Source organism: Pan troglodytes, chromosome 16, assembly GCF_028858775.2.
Source record: "Pan troglodytes isolate AG18354 chromosome 16, NHGRI_mPanTro3-v2.0_pri, whole genome shotgun sequence".
NCBI classification, from domain to species: Eukaryota; Metazoa; Chordata; class Mammalia; order Primates; family Hominidae; genus Pan; species Pan troglodytes.
In genome coordinates, this window is record NC_072414.2 from 92669784 (window position 1) to 92691900 (window position 22117).

Consider the following 22117-nt stretch of genomic DNA (forward strand, 5'->3'; position numbering starts at 1 on the left):
AGATGTCCAACGTGTAAGGAGACGTGGATGACAGCTCTGGGGCCTCTTGCTGTTGAAGCTGGAAGAACGGAGAAGGTCCAGTAGACTAGTGCAGTAGATAATCACTCCAGGGCCAACCCATGAGGTCTCAAATCTCCTACCTGAGCTGGCACCTTCCTTAGTTAACTACCTTTGGCATAATATGAAGAAATGTCAAATGCTGTGCATTGTTTTCAAGCCAGATTCCAACAATGCTTAGAAAGGTTCTTCGGAAGAAAGCTTTTCTCAGCCTTTTTTCTGAATTTTGCTTTCCAGAGCCTGACGCAAGGGCGAAAATTTCTTTATTTTCCCTCATTCCCACCCGTGCTTGTCAGGGCCAACACTGTACACTGGCTCACTTTGGGGAACTCTGGAAAACATACATCCTAACCCTTGTCTGAAAATAACTGGCGGCAAGGCTACAGGTAAAAGCGGAGCTTCTGTATTTTAGTTTTGAGATTTGATCGTTTTTCCATGGGAGTTGGTATGTTTTACAAGTAAACACACACAGAAACCCATGCAGAAGGAGGGGCATAGGGAGAGAGAGACAACTGACTACTTTTGACTGTGGCTTTGGGGCCTGAAGGGAAAAAACCCTACCCTTGATTTTTTGGAATTACACCAACCAAAATGAGGACCTACACTTAACTAATGTAACAAAGGGAGATATTTAGGAAAGAAAAAAACATTTAATCAAAACTTAGTCACAGCAGCCTATAATGTAATATGATTTCCAGAGGCTCTTTGCTTTAAAAAATGAGGAAATTCAGAGTACACATTAAAAATAAAGTTTTTCTTTAAAAAGGGTTAATCCATTGTGCTTTTTTTTCAATTGAATGTCACCTCATTCTATAAGATTATTTTTAAATACTAAGAAAATTACAGGTTTAAAGAAGATATAACAATCCTAAATGTGTATGTTCCTAACAACAGGGCTTCAAAATACATAAAGTAAAACCAAATAGAACTGAAAGGAGAAATAGACAAATATACAGTTACAGTTGTGGATTTAAGCATTTCTCTCAGTAATCAAACAAATAGATGGAAAATCAGCAAGTATATAAAAGACACGAAGAACACCATCAACCAGCTCAACCTAATTGATATGTGTAGATACTTCACCCAACAAAAGCAGAATACACATTCTTTTCAAGTACCTATAGAACATTTACAAAATAAGATCATATTCTAATTTTTTTAAGTTAAATTTAATTTTTTAAAAATTATTCAAGTATGGTTTATGGCCATAAAGGAATTAAACTAGAAATCAATATTAGAATAATGTCTGGAAAATCTTCAAATATTTGAAAATTAAATAATGTATTTCTAAATAATCCATAGGCCAAGAAAGAAGTCTCAAGGGAAATTAAAAAATCTTTTGAAGTAAATAAAATGAAAATATAACATATAAAAATTTGTGGGATGGAGCTAAAGCAGTGTTTAGAGGAAAAGTTATGGTATATGAAATATATATTATAAAAGAAGAAAGGTCTCAAATCAATAATTTAAGCTTCCACTTCAATTAGCTAGAAAAAAGAGTAAAATAAACCTAAAGCTAGGAGGGCAGAAATAATAAAGATGAGAGCAGGAATCAACGACATTTAAGAGGTAAAAACAACAGATAAAATCAATAAAACCAAATTTGATTCTTTAAAAAAGTCAATAAAATTGATAAACCTATAGCCAGACTGACCAAGAAAAAAAGATGAAAGAAACAAATTGCCGACATCAGGGGGAAAAAGAAGGTATTCCTGATTGTTGTTCATAGTATCTGACACCTTTTAAATACATCAGAAGGATAATAAAGGGATACTATGAACAACTCTATGCTCATAAATTTAATAATTTAGATGATGAGCCAATTTCTTAAAAGCCACAAACTACCAAAATTAAATCAAGAAGAAATAAACTGTGTAAATAGTCTTATATATTTTTTAAAATTTGAACTCGCCATTAAAAACAAAACCTAAAAAGGCAAACTCCAAGCCAGATGGTTTCATTGTGAATTTGGCCACACATTCAAATGAAAAATAACAGTGATACTTAATAAACCCATCCAGAAAATAGCAAAGGAGAGAACACTTCTTAACTTCTTTAGTAGGCCAATGTTACTGTCATACCAAAACTGAACTAAGACAAGCACAAGAAAAGAAAACCACAGACCAATACTCCTATGACTATAGACCCAAAAGTCCTCAATAAAATATTAGCAAATTGGATACAGCAATATTTTTTAAAAATCCATCATAATGAAGTGGAATTTATCCTAAATAAGAATGACTCAATATTTGAAGGTAATGAATGTGATTCACCACATTAATAGGCTGCATTAGTGAGTTATCCAGAGAAGCAGAACCAACAGAAATGGACAGAGGGAGAGGAAAAGGGACAGGAAGAAGGAGAGGGAGGGGGAGAGGAGAGGGGGGGAGAGAGAGAGAAAGAGAGAGAAAGAGATTTCCTATGGGGAACTGATTTACATAAATTATGGAATGGAGGCTGGGAAATTCAAATCTGTAGTGTGGGCCAGTAGGCTTGAGACCTAGAAGAGCCAATGGGGCAGATGAGATTTAAAGGCAGACTGCTGAAAAATTTTACCTTGCTGGGGAGACCAGTCTTTTTTTTTTTTCATGCAGGCCTTCAACTAATTCAATGAGACCCACCCACATTATGGAGAGCAGTCTTCTTTACCGACAGTAAATTGTTTTAAATAATCTCATCCAAAAACATCCTCAAAGTTGACACATAAAATGAACCGTCACAAGTTTACTTCTTGTCAACCTGGCATCTGAATGCATCTTCTTGGGATACAATTGTCTTGCACACAACTGAAAATGCACTAACTTCTTCCCCAGAAAAGAAAGCAAAGTCATTGGATGTTTACTCCTTTCCCTGACATCCAGTAATTTAAATGCTATGATATAAAGTTAATGATGGCAGCAGAGGCCCATCTGGAGCGGCTGCTGCCATCACTCTGGCTGCAACAGGGAGGCGTGGCCAGGGCTGCACACTCCGTGGAGCTGGCAGGAGCCAGGGACAAATGGGAACCCTGCCCCTTCTGAGTTGATGGAAAGGGAGCTCCCCAGGTGCAGCCGCAGCCACCCAAGTCATGGCTGCTGACCAGGGCCTCCTGCTTCATGGAGCAGGCAGGATCCCTACCCCACCAGGCAGAGCTGCAGCAACCCAAACCACAGGTGTGGACCCAGGCATCCCTGCACTCTTGAGGACCCCAGAAGTCTCCCCCTGCCCTTGCAGGCTTGGAAGTACCTTATCCTGCTGCCTGGCTTCTCCCTGTTGCCAGTGCCTGCTCTGATCTCAGAGAAAAGTCAGGGCCAAGCCCGGACACTATCACAGCCCAGCCAGGTATGCACACACTCAGGGCAGTGCTGACACACCAGCCACCTGCTGCCTAGGACCCCTCCAGACTTTGAGCACTGTTGAGCATAGGAGGGAAGCCAAGGGGGCACTGAGGGCAGCTTGATGCTGGCCTGCAGGTGCCCATTGGCACCTACAGCACAGGCACCATGAATGCAGCAGGAGACACACAGGTTCCTGAGTGGAAGGGGGTAGGTGCCCAGTAAGGACTTACCTTCTGCCCAGGAAGGGCCTGAAGGCTGCAGGCTGGGCTTCCAGTCCCACAGACCAGAATGGAAACTTGTGGTATGTTTTCCAGGCTGGCCCATGGCTGCCTGTGGACCAGTTGGTGTGCAGTTCCTCCCCTCTGAGGCCCATAAAAGCCCTGGGCTCAGCCACAGCTGAGCAGACATCAGGACAACCGGCTGCAGAGAGGAGCTACCCACTGCAGGGCCTCCTCTGAGCTATTTTGTCACTCAGTAAAGCTCTTCATCACCTTGCTCACCCTCCACTTGTCTGCATACCTCATTCTTCCTGGACACAGGACAAGAACTCAGGACCTGCCACATGGCAGGACTGAAAAAGCTGTGACACAAACAGGGCTGAAACACACCCCTTGCTTGCCACATTGTGGGTGAAGAGAAGGAGAGAAGAACTGTGGCCCCTCAGGGAGCCCAGACTTAGAAGCTCCCCAGGCCAGGGCTGTGACTCCCTCTTTGTGGCCTAGCAGCTCCTGGAGTCTCCAAGCTACCAGGGGCCACCACATTCCCCGGTTGCAGCCATGTAAGCTGCTTGCAGTGCACCTGGTCCAACTGCAGCCTCACAGAGAGCAAGGGCCTGTGCTGACACCTGGAGCTGCCTGCCCTGCTGCAGTGGCCAGCATGACTGATTGTGTGCAGTGACTGGATCCCATGCTTGTTTGCTCATACACCCCTCACCACTCGACACCTGGCTCACCCTTGGCAGGTATGGGATCCAGGCTGGTAGTGTGAGCCAAGCACAGCCTGCCAGGCTGAGTGGGCTGAATGAGCCCAGTGGGCCTGAACAAAACTCAGCCAAAAAGGTGCCACCAGCCACAGAGATTTCCAGCCAGAAAAACAGCACCCCACCGATCTTGTAACATTAACAAACTTAAATACTGTGATCTGACATCAGTACATCTTATGGTATATAATAATGAGATTAGAGAGGGAAGAAAACAAAGATATTTGGTACATACATGCATATATACACACACAAACATGTTCATCAAAAATATGGAAGAAACAGTCATTATAATTATAGTTCTCATTTCTATAACTGGTCACGTGATCATAGCTGGCAATTAAAACTACCTTCCACTACCCACTTCATGTTCCCTTTGCCTTCAGCAGGTACTTCAGCAAGTAGGAGTTCTTTATCGAGTGTGGTACCCAAACCTTCATTCCTGAGGTGTCTGGACTGTTAGTAGCCCTGCCTGGATTGAGTTGTTCTAGTTTTTTATTGACTTTGATCTCAAGGCTTGGTAATACTGAGATGCCCTAGGGGATCTCCTGTGCTCCAGACACATTCTTCTTTACCATCATTGTGGAGCAGTATCCAGTTTCCCTTGGTAGTCAGAATCAATCACCCCAGCCAGCACAGTAACTCTTTTTCCTCTTGATTCAGAGGCCTGAGGAGTCCAAAATGCTCAGTTGGCAGTCCTAACTTCCAATTCAGTGGAATCAGTGTTGTGTCTCTTGGCAGAAGCATTCTTTCCTTTGGTACTAAGACCTCTAGGCCAGGGGGATATGAAGTTGTGGAACAGGAAGCAAACATTTTGCCAGTGAGTCACTAGGGATGGTAGTGAATGGTGTCACTCCTATTTTCACCCCTTGATTCCTGGACCTTTGATTCCTGGATCTTTGAAGAGTAGAAGTTCATCCTGGCTATCGGAGAAACAGCACCATATATTGGATACTTCAGAGCATATACAGCCTTCTAAAGAACTTTCCCCAGACCTGTAAGGTATTGTCACCTAGATGAAACTGTTGCTGAGTTTTCCAATGCCAATTCCACTATTCTATCAAGCCAGGTGCATCAGGATGGTGTGGAACATGGAAAGACCAATGATGTCCAGGGGCATAGGTCTATTGTCACACTTTATTTGCTGCAAATTGAATTCCTTGACCAGACACAATGCTGTGTGGAATACCATGACAATGGATAAGGCATTCCATAAATCTGAATAGTAGTCTTGGCAGAAACATTGTGTGCATGATAGGCAAATCTGTATCTAGAATATATATTCTGGTAAGAATAAAATGCTGCTTCTTCCATGAGAGAAACAGTCCAATATAATCAACCTGCCACCTGGTAGCTGACTGAACACCCCAGGGAATGATGCCATGGTGGAGATTCAGAGCTGGTCTCTGCTGTTAGCAGATTGGGTGCTCAGTGGTGTCTGTAGTCAGGTCATCTTTGATGAGTAGAAGTTCATGTTACTGAGCCCATGCATAACCTCCACCATGGCTACTTTTTTTATGAGTTCACTGGGAAATAACAGAAGTCCCTGGGGAAAGAGGCTAATTGATATCCACAGAACAGGTCATCCTATCCATTTAATTATTAAAGTCCACCTCTACTGAGGTCACCCTTTGGTGGCATTGACATAGGATACAAATACCTTCATTTTTTTTTTGCCCATGCAGAGAGGTCTATCCACATACCTCTTCCTTGTGACCAATTTTCCAATCATGTTTCTTACGTGTCCTTGACTATCCAGCCAAACTACTGGCCACAGCCCATGAGTCAGTATATAGTCACATGTCTAGCCTTTTCCCCTTTCAAGCAAAGTGCATAACCAGGTGTATTGTTCAAATTTCTGCTGCCTGGGAGGATTTCCATTCACCACTGTCCTTTAGGGATGTCCCAGAAAGGGGCTGTAGTGCTGCAGGTGCTCACATTTAGGTGGTGCCTGCATATCACATAAACAAGGCCAGTGCTTTCTCTTCCTCTGTCAATTGATCATAGGGAACTCCCCATGAGGTCATAGGTGCAGACTGGGAGACAGAAGGCAGTATGGCAGGAGTGGGGACGATGGGCATTTGGGCCACTTCTTCGTGTAGCTTATTTGTGCCTTCTGGGCCCGCATGAACCCAATCTTGTATATAGCACCCTCATTTGATGATGAAGTCCTGCTGTGTATGCCCAACTTTATGGGTTAGGGGTCATACGCCACCTAGTTCATGATGGGCAGCTCAAATTGTATGGGAATTTGATGGTCCGTAATTAGGCATTCAGTCATTACTGAGGCCCAGTAGCAGGCCAAGAGCTGTTTCTCAAAGGAGTAGTTATTTGCAGAGGATAGCAAGGCTTTGCCCCAAAATCCTAACCATCTATTCCTGTGATTCATCTCCAGGTGCCTGCCAAATGCTCCAAACAGCATCTCCATCTGCCACTGATACTTCAAGAACCACTGGATCTGCTGGGTCATATGGTCTAAGTGACAGAGCGGCTTGCACAACAGCCTGAACCTGTTGCAGAGCATTCTCTTCTTCTGGGCCCCACTCAAAACAAGCAGCTTTTGGAGTTACTCAGTCACTCAGTGAATGGATCAGATTAGCAAACCCAGATGAGGAATATATTGCCTCCAAAATCCAGAGAGACACACTAGGCATTGTGCCTTTTTGTTGATATTGCTGTAGGAGAGGCCAGATTCAACAACTTAGCCTTCATTTTAGAACTAATATATTGGAATGCCCCACTCTACCAGATCCTTAGAAATGTCACTGAGGTAGAAGGCCCCTGAATTTTTTTTTTTTTTTTTTTTTGAGATGCAGTCTCACTCTGTCGCCCAGGCTGGAGTACAGTGGCCTAATCTTGGCTCACTGCAAGCTTCGCCTCCCGGGTTCAAGCCATTCTCCTGCCTCAGCCTCCTGAGTAGCTGGGACTACAGGTGCCCACCACCACGCACAGCTACTGTTTTGTATTTTTAGTAGAGACGGGGTTTCACCATGTTAGCCAGGATGGTCTTGATTTCCTGACCTCATGATCTGCCCGCCTCAGCCTCCCAAAGTGCTGGGATTACAGGCGTAAGCCACCGCACCTGGCCGGCCCCTGAATTTTTATTGGATTTATTTCTTACCTCCCGGCATGTAAATGTCTTTTCAATAAATCTAGAGTAGTTACATTTCTTGCTCACTAGGTCCAGTCAGTGTAATGTCATCAAGGTAATGCACCAGTATGATATCTTGTGGAAGGGAAACACAGTCAAGATCCTGTGAACTAAATTATAACACAGGACTTGAGAGTTGATATAGCCCTGAGGTAGGACAGTGAAGATGTATTGCTGGCTTTGCTAGCTGAAAGCAAACTGCTTCTGGTGGAAAGCATTTGCCAGTTAAATAGCTGGTACAAGGTACCAGGGGTTGTGTTCATTTGCTCAAGCTGTAAAACTCCATCTTATATAGCAGCTAAAATTAGATTCACCCCCTGATTAAGCTTATAATAATCCACCATTATTCTCCAAGATCCATCTGTCTTCTGTGCAGGCCAAATAGGCAAGTTGAATGGGGATATGGTGGGAATCACCATCTCTGCATCTTCCAGGTCCTTGACGGTGGCACCAACCTGTGCAATCCTTCCAGGGATATAGACACAGTATTGCTTTTGATTAACTATTTTTCTATGTGGAGGAAGCTCTAATGGCTTCCAATTGGCCTTTTCCACCATATTAGCCCTCATATCATAGGTCAGGTGAGCAATGTAAGGATTCTGCCTGTGACCGAGTATGTCTACTCCAATTATGCATTCTGGAACTGGAGAAATAGCCCAAGATGGGTTCTGAGGCTCGCTGGATCCACTGTGAAACTCAGCTGAGCTGAAACTCCATTGATCACCTGACTTCCATAAGTCCCTACTTTGACTGGTGGGCCTCAGTGATGTTTTGGGTCTCCTGGCATTGGTGATATCAGCTCAGCACCAGTGTCCAGTAGTCCCCTAGAGGTCTGATTATTTTCTTTTTCCCAATGCACAGCTACCCTGGTAAAAGGCCATAGGTCTCTTTTGGAAAGTTGGGAGAAAGATTAATAGTACAAATTTGGGGGAATTGGCTCAAGGAGTTCAAGGGTCGATAAACTGGCTCAAGTCTGGGAATTGATTGAGGGGCCAAGATTCTCTGTTTTTGTGATTCAGCTTAGACTTTTGGTTACTTGACCTAGAACTTTTATGCTTATACAGATGAAGTAAGAATTTATTATGCTCCTTGTCTATTTCACTTCTGGGGCCGCCATGGTCAACTGTTAACCAACACATAAGTCTACTTACAACATAAATCTACTTATGGTATTGGTTAGCAGCTGACCATGGTGTTCCTAGAAGTGAAATAGACTATTCTGATTGCTGCTGTGACTTTGCTGTACATCATGATAACCACATCCTCCTTGCCTGTGGCAGCTGAATATATACCTTGTCCGCTGCCACCCTGAGATCCAGTTACTCCATTTGATGTAGGTTTCCCAATCAGTGACCACAGTTCCCACTGTAAGTTCTGGCCTACAAAGAAGAGTGATCACAGAGCTCTTCAAAGACACTGGGGCTCTCCTCATAAATTTACTTCTCACAGTCATGGTGAAAGGTGTGTGTTTTGGACCGTTTCAGGGTCTGTGAGCAGGCCTTAAATGACAAATTTATTTTAACGTTCCAATCTCTCTAAGCCTTTGAGTGTAGCAAGATAGTTCTGGTATTTCCAGCTCACTCACTCTGGGCCACCTTTTAGTCCTCATTTTAGCCAACCAACCAACCAAACTTTAAAGCCCTTTCTAACTCCCTGAGCTGAAATATTAAATGCAGAATCTCTTCTTAGTGGGCCCATATCAATAAATTTGTCCTCATCCAACTTTATGTTCCTTCAAGCATTATCCCACAACCTTAATGTCTGTTTCCATACATATTCCCCAGATTCCTGTTTGTGTAAATTAGAAAACTCAAGTAGCTCCTTTAAAGTGTAGCACATCTCATGAGTCATACTCCATACCCTACCTTTAGGATCCTATTGGGGCTTAAGTCTAGTTACAGGTTTAGAAACAAAGAAGTGTCTTGGGGGTGGACCCTGAGGACAATCTGCTTGTCTTGCAGGGCAACTGCCTCGAGGCAGCCATTGCAACTTCCTCAAACAAGACAGAGTTAATTTCCTCTCACTGGGGTGGAGAGGCTTCTCATACTGGGGACAGAAAGACTCCTTCTACTGACAAAGAAGTCTGATCAAAATTTAGGGTCTCAATGTCCTCAGCTTCATCAGGGTCCCATTTCAACTTTCTACACATCCCATTTCAAATTTAGGATCTAGTTCCTTTCCAATCAATGCCTCATTTAGCAGTGGGCACTCTGCAAGGCTTGGAATTCAATTTACATTGTAAGTCAGCCTCTTGCAGGATGAGATTCTGGGTTTGGTTTTCAGCAATCTCAGCTCTGAGGCTACAGGAGATAATGGTCTCTTTCAGGGCAGACATAGAAGCTCTTAGGTCATTAATTCAGCATTTGTGCTGGAAACTAATATCCCTGAGCTTAACTTTTTATTTCCCCACTTCTTTGTCTAGCAACATTAGCTGCAACCAGCCAATGTCATTACACTTCTAGTGTGACAAAAATGTTGGAAAGTATTATATACACACTCAGATCCTTGCTTCTTATAAGTGTTTGGTTAGGAGTATTGAAGGATGATATTTTGCCTATCTCTGTTACCAGATCACTCCATGACCTAACAGTGCTCTCTTTACACATGCATACATGTGTAAAGAGATTTATTATAAAGAATTGGCTCATGAGATTATGGAGACTGGCAAGTCCAAAATCTGCAGTGTGGGCTGGCAGGCTTGAGATAGAGCAGGGGTCCATCTTAGGGGCCTGCAGGCATAGAAATTAAAGGAAATCTTGAGTTCCTTCAAGGGAAATTTCAGGCACCAACCCAGCCCTGAGAAGTAAATGAGTAACTTGATAAACAAGCAGGTAATAGTAGCTTAAAACAATAGTCAAGGAAGTTAGAGTCATAGGATATTTGACTAAAGATAACATCTTAACGTATGTCCCTAAGTGCTTTTTCAGAAATCTGGACCTCCACTAAATGAATCCACTGGCACATAGACCTCTCAGATAAGGGGGAATGGAGGACTAAACTCTGACCACTGTTCTTTGTTCTGAAGTTCTTCCTGAGGTGCTGGGAGGAAGTCACACAAGTCAGACTTAGCATATCTTTCTACTCCCCTCAAATTTTTAAACAAAGCTTCTCTTCCTTAACCAATTGCAAATCAGAAAAATTTTGAAGCTATTACCTAGAAGCCCTCACTTCAAGATATCCCCACTTTGTAGGCCAAACCATTGTATAACCTCCATATATTGCTTTACAATTTTGCCTGTAACTTCTGCTTTCCTGAAATTTATCCCCACCTTTAAAAATTCTTGCTTGCAAGCCACTGGATAGGTTGTGTCTTAAGCGTGAGCTGCCCAGTTGTCCTTGCCTGGTGTCCTATAAATAAATGTTCTTCTTTCTCCTGCTGCAAATCTCAGTGTGGGTGTTTGCCCTTACTGTGCTGAGAGAGTGGACCCCAGTTCAGTTCTGTAACAGGCTCAAGATACAGGAGAGCCAGTGGTGCAGTTCCAGTCTGAAGGCCAGCAGGCAAGACTCAGAAGAGCCACTGGTGCGGATGAAGTCTGATGGCCATCTGCCAGAGAATTTTCTCTTGTTCAGGGAGGCTGATCTTTTTGTTCTATTTAAACTTTCAACTGAGTGGATGAGGCCCACTCACATTATTGAGGGCAATCTTCTTTACCCAAAATTTACTGATTTAAATGTTAAACTCATCCCAAAATAATCTGCAAGTGGACAAATAAAATTAACCACTACACAGACTTAAGAGTAACAAAATACTATGATCATATCAATAGATGGAGAAAAAACACTGCTGGATAGAATTCAACATTTATGCATAATTTTTTTAAACCTAGGCAAACTAAGAATAGTAATGAAGTTCCTCAATCTGATAAAAGGCATATACTAGAAAACCTACAGCTAACATCATTCTTAACAGTCAAAGACTGAATACTTTCTAAGTCTGGGAACTAGGCAAGGATATCTGCCTTCACTACTCCTATTTGATGGCATATTAAAATGCTTGCAAATGCAATAAGGCAAGAAAAAGAAATAATAGGCATCCAGATTTGAAAGAAAAATGTTACTACCTTTATTAAGAGATGATATGATTGTCTATATAGAAAATTCACTTTAAAAACTTTCTAGAACTAGTGTGTTGAACAAGGTCATACCACTGTGAGACCAAAGAAAATGACTGAGGTGAGCCTCAATCAATTTAGAGGTTTATTTTGCTGGGAAAAGGAGATGCAAGCCACAGTAGGATCTGTGGCCCAAACTTTTTCCAAAGAAGATTTTGAGGGCTTCAATATTTAAAAGGGAAAATGTGAGCAGCAGGGGAAAGGGGAAAGAAAAAAAAAAGAGGGAGTGTATGGCCACATTCTTGTGAGGCTTTGATTAGTCTCACTGAATCCACATGTTGTGCATGAAAAGGAAGGAGCGTAAAGGGAACAGTCAATTATGTATTCATCTTGCACTTGGGAAACCTACACTTAACATAAGATAAACACAGAGTAGAGGTAAAAGTCAAATATGTATTCATGTTAGGGTGGGTTGGGGGATGATTTCTAGTCTCCTATTTTCCTGTACTAGTAAGAATAACCTGTTAATTTACATCGTCAGGATGAGAGAGGCCACCTGTGGAGACATTTGGCATTCTATCTGTAGTTATATTTTTAGTAAAAAAAGAAAAGACAGCTTTTATTTGGGTAACTCACTTCCAAACTTAATTTTTCTCTTTGGCATAGGGAGTTTTGGGTCCCAATATTTTATTTTCCTGTCACAGAACATAATATCAATAAACAAAATCAATTGCATTTCTTTATAATAACACTGGGCAGTTGGAAACTGATATTTTAAAAGCATTTACAATAGCCTTCAAAATGAAGTACTTAGGTATAAGTAAATTTGTCAAAATATGTGCAGCTTTTACATGCTGAAAAATCCAGAACAGCAATGAAAGAGATCGAAGAAGATCTAAATAGAGTGACATACCATGTTCACAGATTGGAAGGCTTACTTAAGATGCCAATAAATCCCAAAAGTGATTTATAGATTTAGCACATTCCCAATTAAAATATCAGCAAGATCCTTTGTACATATAGACAACTTATTCTAAAATGTGTATGGATGGGTTAAGGAACTAGAATAGCCAAAATCTTTAAAAAGAAGAACAAAGTTCAAGGACTCATATTACCTAATTTTAAAACATACGATAAAACTCCAGTAGTCAATACAGTGTAGTATTGGCAAATCAATAGATATGTGCATACATGGAACAGAACAGAAACTCAAAAAATAGGTTCACAAAAATACGGCCAACGAATTTTGACAAAGGTGCAAAGGCAGTTAGGTGAAGAAAGAACAAACTTTTCTCTAAATGGTCCTAGAACAACTGAATACCATATGTAAAAAATAAATAAATAAGCCTTAACCTACACCCCACATAATATTTAAAAATTTACTCAAATAGCATCGTAGACCTACATGTAAAACATAAAACTAGCCTGTTAGGAACTGGGCTGCACAGCAGGAGGTGAGTGGCAGGCCAGCAAGCATTACCATCTGAGCTCTGCTCCTGTCAGATCAGTGGTGGCATTAGATTCTCACAGGAGCTTGGAACCCATTGTGAATTGCACATGCAAGGGATCTAGGTTGCATGCTCCTTATAAGAATCTAATGCCTGATGATCTGAGGTGGAACAGTGTCATCCTGAAACCATCTCCTCTGTCAGTCCATGGAAAAAATTATCTTTGACAAAACTGGTCCCTGGTGCCAAAAATGTTGGGGACTGCTGAGACAAAGGATTGTATCCAGAATGTACTCTACTCAATTAAAAAAAAAAAAAAACTTTTAAGGAGCAAAACATTTTAACAGACACTTCACCAAAAGATATATGGATAGCAAATAAACTCATGAACAGATACTCAGTACCATTAGCTATTAAGGAAGTGCATATTAAAGCTACAATGACACACCATTACATGCCTATTAAAATGGCAAAATTTTAAAAAAAGAACTCAATACCAAGTGTTGGTGAGGATGAGGAGCAACTGGAGCTCTCATGCATACATTTGTTGATGGGAATACAAAATGATACAATCACTCTGGAAAATAGTTGAGCAGTTGTTGTAAAGTTAACCATAAACTTACAATATGACCCAGCAACCACACTCCTAGGTATTTACTATAGAGAAATGAAAACTTCCATTCACACAATAATTAGTTCATGAATGTTTATACCAACATTATTTATAATTGCCAGAAAAGTGGAAATGATCCCAATATGTCTCAGTGGGTAAATAGGCAAACAAACTTGTATATCCATACAACAGAAAACTACTCAGCAATGAAAAGGAACTAATTCTTTTTTTTTTTTTTTTTTTTTTTTTTGAGACAGAGTCTTGTTTTCGTTGCCCAGGCTGGAGTGCAGTGGTGCGATCTTGGCTCACTGCAACCTCTGCCTCTTGGATTCAATAGGTTCTCCTGCCTCAGCCTCCTGAGTAGCTGGGATTACAGGCACGTGCTATTACACCCAGCTGATTTTTGTATTTTTTATAGAGATTGGGTTTCACCATTTTGGCCAGCTGGTCTCTAACTTCTGACCTCACGTGATCCACCCGCCTCGGCCTCCCAAAGTGCTGGTATTATAGGTGTGAGCCACCATGTCCGGCCAGAACAAACTCTTGATACACACAATGACTTGGATGAATTGCAAAGGCATTGTGGTTAGAAGTCATGCTTAAAGTTACCTGTTACATGATTCCATTTATATGACATTCTGGAAAGGGAAAACTTAGTGATGGAGAGCACATTAAGTGATTGTCAGGGGTTAAGTGTGGAAGGAGGGCTTGACTACAAAGGGAAAACCCAAAGGACACATCCTTTGGGATACTGGACTTGTTTTGAATCCTATATGTGGTGGTGGTTACAAGAATCTATGCGTATGTAAAAACTCACAGAATTGTTCATGAGAAAAGTTAATTATTATATGTAAATTAAAATATTAAGACATATAGATATTTATCTATCCAAATATGTTTCAAATCTTTAAAATAAATTCAGTATTTTAAAACTATTGTCAATGGGCTATACATTTTTTTAAATGAGGAAAAAAGAAAAAAGCCATTTTAGAATGGTTAATCACACACACAATTTATTGATGAATAGAGTCTGTAAGATTTACAAAACTGTTTGTGGGCATTTGAGGCCTAAAATTATAGTTGTCACATTTCTCCAGTACAATTAGATGTGGAACAGCATTTTACATTGTTTAAAAAGAGGGAATGGGGAAGAAATGTCAAAGCTTTTCTGTCTGGCTTAAATGATAGGTCACGCAACACAGAAATCTCTTTGGTTTTGGAAACTGGTATCTGGGCCCAGATTGTCCAATTATCTGGGCCATCAGCCTCAGGTCTGGGCTGTCCACAATGATGCTTTCTGGGCCCAAGGCCAAAGTGTCTAGGCCAGTAAAAGCTTCACTGACGTCAGGAGGCCGAAATTGGAGAGGAAGAGAGGAGGGAGGGATCCTCCCAGCATTTGAGTCTGCCTTGAAGGAAGTATTTGACCCATACAGTTCAGGATAAGAAGTTTTGCCTTTCCATATGAGTTCACTGTGATACAGCATTTGGGAGCTCAAAAAACCCAGTGTGAACCTAGGAAAAGCTCAGAATGATGGAGCTGAAAGGCTTCTGTCCTGTCTTATTTCCAACAGTATATTTCCTATTCAACAGAGCCCACCATGAAATCTGTCCCAAATCATGGAACCCCGAGGTGAAAGGCCCCCAGGCGTGCCAACACATGGCAGACAAATCCAGTTGTGTCCAGGGATGGCGTTCCCTCCAGCTTTCTCGAAGAGGCTCCCATATTCCTTAAGCGCAGGTAAGAATCTTCTCTTCATAAAGCCTTCATCAACTAGCTGGAGGTGGCTTGCCAATGTTTTCCTTTGTCATGGTTTATTGGGTGATTTATAATTCGAACACAGTGCCAGCTTCTAGCCGCAGCCCACATGGACTGATATGAAGGTGCTAGAAACCACCCACACTCTGGAATATCTCCTTCACCAGCTTCCAAAGGTGCTCCAGATGCCTATAATATTTACCCTTTGGACCAAAGTATTAAAATGCAAATGTTAGTCAGAATTGAGTAACCCATTAAGGCAGCACCGTTCAAGTGATTGGCTGTTCTAACCTGGAGGAGCATCCTGGGGAGATGGGACTGAGAAGTTTTGACATCAGAAAATACAGCAGTTGGGTTTTAGAGGTCCTAGTGAGAAGGCTGCCTCAGTCCTAGATGCCCGAGGGAAGTGGAGGCAGCCAGGGACAGGGGAGAGCACAAACGACACCTCACCATTCTTCCTATTCCTTTCACAAAGACAGCCCTCCTCTCCTGAAGCATCTGAGAGGTGCCTGTCAGTGAGCCTTTTCTTGAGTAACTACACAGAGTAAGCTAAGAAAACCAGTAGTACCATGCCTGCTTCCTGCAGCTGACACATCAGCACAGACCACACTGCGCCAGACTGAAATATTAGAAACAGATACCAATTAATAAACTGGGAGTTTACATTTTTACAGTAAAGAAAAGCAAATGGGTCAAGGTATTTGGTGGAAGAATATGTGAGGAAGGAATTGTGGTAGAACTCAACACCCCTTATCTAAATATTTAGGAGGAATTTCTTAGTGGGTAGGTATCTCAGAAATCATTTTAAGAACATGGAAGCATAGTGCTTTTACTAAAGCCGCTGGGAGTGGACATGGCTTTGGGAAAAGGGTAGAACAGGAACAGAATGTGAAAAGATAAAAGGCTTGAATATAGGTGCCAGGTGGATTCAGGCAAGCTGAGGGGGATGAAGGACAAAAGGATACAGTTTAGCATTGAACAGACTTGTCCCATTGATGTCCACTTGGTTTGGGGTACCCATTTTGGATCACCAGTTCCTCAAAGGGAATGTCCTTTTACTGGGCCTCCCTCTGGCAGGCACAGCTGTGCTTGAGCCTCAGGCATTCTGGGCTAAGTGGACAAACGTTGCACCGGAGAATGGGAAAACTGCTGGTTCAAGTCCAGCCACACCCAAAATTCACACGCCTAGTCAGCTCATCAACAGCATCCTTCCACCATCCCCCCACCTAACCCAGGGAACCTGGCCTGGCCTCCCTTCTCTCCTCAGGCACATGGCTTCTCTTTCCTTTCCAGGTTATCTTTGGTGGCTTTTAAAAAAACAATTTTATTATAAAAATTTTCAAATATACACAAAAGCAGAGAGACCAAATGGACCCACATGTACCAATTGCCAACTTCAACAAGTATTAAATCATTTATAATTTTATTTCAATAACAGCCTGATGTCCTCCCCACCCACACACACACACTCACACACACATTGGCTTATTTCAGAGCAGATTCCAGACATCATACTATTTTGTCTGCAAATACTGAAGTATATATATATATATATCCAAAAAATTAGAATTGTTTTTTAAAAATCATATGCACAATATCATCACCACATGTAATTTTCAAACAAAAAGCCCTTAAAATCATCAATACTCAAGGTTTCTCCTGAATGTGAGCACTGTGGGGTGAGAGTTAGGGGTCAGGGCTCAGGCTCAGAGTTTTAGGATGAGGCCATCCTAGAAATCTACAATCTTGCTGGAACTCACTGTTCCAAACTACAAGCCCCCTTACTTTGTCCCTTCTCCTTCCTTAAGCCTTCCAGTTCTGCTTTAAGTCTGAAATATAAAAAAAATTTGGATGTGCTTGGCAGATGCCCCTGGTCCCTTACTCATTAGCTTGGTTTCAGGCAAGTTTTGGTTTAAGACTCAGAGTGATAGTTTTATCATCAGTCAAATGTGGTAATAGCATGAATTTGTGGGGGCAGCAGTAACCACATTAATCATATTTGTTAAACACTCACTTCACAGTGGGAGCTCAGAATTGCTTCTCTGACATTGATTCTGAACTTGGTGACATCTCTGATTTGTGAACTTAACATCCAACTTCAGCTTGTCCCCTGCCCACCGAGGCCATGGGCATCTTACTGCCTCTTCTTTTACTTTCAAACTACGTATATTATTAAATTTGAAGTAAGTTCTTCATAGACAGAAAGTAGTTGGGTCATGATCTTTAATCCACTCTGCCAATATCTGGCACATTTAGATCATTTACATTTAATGTAATTATTAATATGTTAGCCATTTTATTCTTCTGTCTGCCATTTTATTTTTTTGTTTGTTCTCTGTGTTGTTTGTTTCTGTTTTTAATGTTTTGTTTTCTTGTGAGTTAAACATTTTCTAGAATGCTATTTTATTTATCTTAAATATTGTAAGTATATGTCTTTTATAGTTTTTTAGTGGTTTCTCTAGGTATTAAAATATGCATATGTAACTTATTGCAGTCTGCTGGTGTCAGTATCTTACCACTTCAAATAAAATGTAGAAATGTTATCTCCATTTAGGTGCCTTTAACCATCCCCCTACTCCTTTATAATACAATTTCCTTAAATGTTTCCTCTACATACACTGAGCACTACATTAAATGATGTGGGTTTTTACAAACATTTTGCTTCAACCATCAAACTTTATTTAAAAAATTAGGCCGGTTGTGGTGGCTCATGCCTGTAATCCCAGCACTTTGGGAGGCCGAGGCGGTTGGATCACGAGGATAGGAGATCGAGACCATCCTGGCTAACACAGTGAAACCCTGTTTCTACTAAAAAATACAAAAAAAATTGGCCAGGCCTGGTGGCAGGCGCCTGTAGTCCCAGCTACTTGGGAGGCTGAGGCAGGAGAATGGTGTGAACCTGGGAGGTGGAGCTTGCAGTGAGCTGAGATGGCGCCACTGGACTCCAGCCTGGGTGACAGAGTGAGACTCTCTCTTAAAAAGAACAAACAAAACAAAACAAACAAACAAAAAACTAAAGAGTAAAGGGATAGTCTGTTTTACTTAACTCCATTTTTACCCATTTCATTGTTATTTCTTCCTTCCTCACATTCTAAGTTTTTTTTCTGTTATTTTCTTTCTGTTTGAAGAACTTCCTTTAGTCATTCTTCTAGGGTAGGTCTGCTGGTAACAAATTCTCCTTTATCTGAGAATGCTCTTATCCTCTCTTCCTTCCTGAAGGATATTTTTGCTGGATATAGAATCCTGAGTTGACAGTTAATGGTTTGTTTTCCTTTCAGCACTTGAAACATGTACCACTTCCTTCTGGACTCCAGGATTTCTGATGATAAGTCCACTGTTACTACAATTATTGTTTCTTTTTAGGTAATGCATTATTTCTTTCTAGGTGATTTTCCTATGTCCTTAGTTTGCAGAAGTTTGATTGTGATATGTCTGGGCATGGGTTTCTTGAGTTATCCTATTTGGGGTTCACTCTGCTCTTGAATCTGTAGGCTTATGACTTTTGCCAAATTTGGGGGGATTTTAGGCATTATTTCTTCAAATGTCTTTCAACCCTACTCCCTTTCTCCTCCCTTACTGGGACTCTGATGATGCACATACTAGATTTCTTTTGTTATTATTTCACAGTTCCCTGAGGCTCTGTTCTTCTTTTTTCAGTGCATTTTTTGTATATGTTGTCCAAACTGGATCATTTCTATTCATCTGCCTTCAAATTCAGAAGTTCTTTCTTCTATTATCTCTTCTTTGTTATTAAGCACATTCAGTAAGTTTTTAATTTTGGTTATTACATTTTTTGTTCTATTACTTCCATGTAGTTATATCATTTTATCTGTGATGTCTATTTAGTTATTTTGTATCTTTTTAAATTAAGATTTTAACATATTTCAAGAGCGTTCCTAATTCCTTATTGGAGCATTTTTATGATGGTTGCTTTAAAATCTTTGTCAGAAAATTTCATCTGAATCATCAGATGAAATTTGAATTCATCTCAGTGTTAGCGTCTGTTGATTGTTCTTTCAAGTTGTAATTTTCCTGCTCCTTTATATAACAAATCATTTTAAAAATAATCCTGAGTATTGTGTTATGAGACAGGTCCTATTTAAATTTTCCTTTTAGCAGGCTTAGCATGCAGGTCCAGTCTGCTTCATTTGTGTGCTACCTTGAGGCCAATCTGAAAACTTGGGTGGTATTCTATGTTATAGCCTGTCTGCACTCTGCCTGCCTGCACTCTGCCTGCCTGCTTCACACTGTCCCAGGAAGGGGAGGGGTCAAGGTGGAAGGTCAACAGCAGTGTCCTTACCCTATGACTTCTGTCCCCTAAACTGCACAGCTGTACCCCAGAACTGTCTTGCCATTCTTCCTTCAATATCTGGAGACTGCAAAGTCAGAAATTAGGCAAGGAAATCAGTCCCAGAGGTGCTATTTCAATCCTGTGAACAGTTGATAAAACAAACTCCCCAAATCATTACAAATGCAGGTGCCTGCAGTTTTTCTCCATCTGTACCTTCCTCCCAGAGCTGAAAACTCACACCTAGGTAATAAAGGATTTGTTTTACAAAGGAAAGATCATCTGAGACTCTCATAATTATATTTTCTCACAGAGGAAACTGTTGCTGTAGGTAATCTTTTATCACCTCATCTTTTTGTTTTAGCTGTTGAATTTAGAAGTTAATTCCCCAATTGTTTCATATCAGACATCCAAAAATCTGCTGAATTTAAATCCTGTTATTCAAAAAGCTCAGATTTCTTGACCTCCAGGCTGATTTATCAGAAACCTGCCTGTTTCCACTGAGGAAATGCCTACAGCCTTCCGGCTGATACGTCTCTTCTGATGACGTGAGTTCAGGAGTAGGCGCTCTGGGATCCTTTCCTCCCACTCACCTTCCTCATCCACTCACCTCTTTGGTTGTGGAAATTTGCTTTCGTTTCCTCTGTCCATCCCCCAGAATTCTCAAAAGGAATCACCTGAGGATTCGTGGTTATGCAGAAGGTTCCTGCTTCTGGCTTAGGTTCTATGAGACTATAGAGGATCTCACACCATCCAAACAATTAGAGAAAAAAAAGTTAGGTTGTGACAGGCAGACAACAGTAGAAAATATGTCCTTCTTTGGTGCAGAATAAAATTAAGATAGTAACCTTTTTTAAAAAAATCACCATTAAAATCTGTGGTAATCTCCAGCCATCCTTCAGCTTCTCTTTCATAACTAGAATTTTCCCCTTATATATGAAAGAAAGCAGAAGTGGCAGGACTTTAAAAAGAAAATCTCCTCATTTTGGTGGGAATTTTCCAGTTGCTTCTTGATTCTACTCACTAACTTTGTCCACTTATTTACTTCTCATTAGATAAGATCAAATTCAAAAGAAGTGAGGAAAATTGATTAATAGCAAATCAAGCCAAATCACTGATTTTTGGGAAACAACCAGCCCATCCCAGTCCCTCATTTTTGGGACATCAATAACTCCTAAACTTTTTTGTATGGGCAAAACCTCTCATAAGCAACCTTGAATTCCCCTTATAACTAATGTAAAACTGCAGAGTTTCCATCAATAAAAAAGTGAATTCCAGCACCAGGCTGGTAACATGGATAATTTACCGTTGCAATGATTTAAAGTATGTAATCAGATGGCCATGGATAAACCTGGCAGCCAAACCCTGGGAAACGTCCTGATTTCTAACTGTGGTCTTTTGGGGATTGTCTCCTGGGGCCATCGAGGCAAGACGAGGAGCCTGTTAACTGCCAGGGACCCGGATCATGGGGAAGCCCCTCGTTTGTCCTGGCCAGAACCCTGGTGGGAGGATTGCCCTGTCAGCCGCCTCCTGGGCAGATAGGCAGCACATGCTGGGAGATCGGACATGTGCATACTCACGTGTGGACACAGGAGCTGTGGGACCCTGGGCTGAGCTGAGCACCAGTGCTTGATGAAGGTGTCAAGGGTGAGTAGCTGAGCAGGCCAAGGTAGTCTGTTCAGTGAGCAAGTTGGGCACATGCATGCCAGCCCTAAAGGAGAATACTTGTTGAGAGGCCCCTGGAAGAGGCATGGTGCTGCATTGTGGTGGAAGTGAGGGAGGAGCTGAAACATCCACATGTGAACAGTTAGATAAAAATCAGAGGTTCATGTCATGGCTCAAAGCCTCTGTAAGCACCACAGAATGAGGAAAACTGCCACATTAGTTATACAGCCCAGGATCTGCCCCTGGAGCCCAGGAGTGGAAGAGTGGGCTTTTCTCCTGTGGAGAAGGTGTGTTTATAGGAGGGAAGGGATCACAGCAGGAACGGGTCCTAACCAGGGGTAATGGACCCCCAAAATCCTTGCCCTGGTGTCCTGATCACAGGCATTCTTGGAGGACAGGGGCCAATCTGTTCACCCCAACTGTGGGCTGCAAAGCCAGGTGGCTCCCCCAGGGATTTGGCAGAGACTATGGCTACTGCAACTATCTCAGCATGTGCACAGCACGTGTTCCCACCTTCTTCTCCCCTCCCTGTTCCTCTGCCAGCCTTGTTTGTGCCCAGCATGCAGGCCCAAGAACGACTTGGTTTCTCATCTTCGAGCCTTCTGCTCTCACCTTCTGGCATTGTCCACTTCTGACCACCCTGGGCAACCCCCATGTCCCTCTGGCACGAGCCCCCTGTGGCAGCCCACACCCTCTAGTTCCTGTCGTTGACTTCGGAAGTGGCAGTAGAAACGGAGCCCGGCCCACAGCTGAGCCTCACTGTTTGGGAGTGCAGTCACAGCAACAGAGAA

The 22117-nt window shown here is 41.8% G+C and overlaps 1 long non-coding RNA gene across 1 annotated transcript in view; it reads left to right on the top strand.

Moving 5' to 3' along the window:
* The window catches only part of LOC134808486 (uncharacterized), a 99288-nt gene extending 85473 nt beyond the window's left edge, over positions 1-13815 (top strand). The window contains exon 3 of the long non-coding RNA XR_010151563.1: positions 6749-13815. This is a non-coding gene — a long non-coding RNA (uncharacterized LOC134808486). The remainder of the gene's footprint in view (positions 1-6748) is intronic.
* Positions 13816-22117: the final 8302 nt, after the last annotated feature.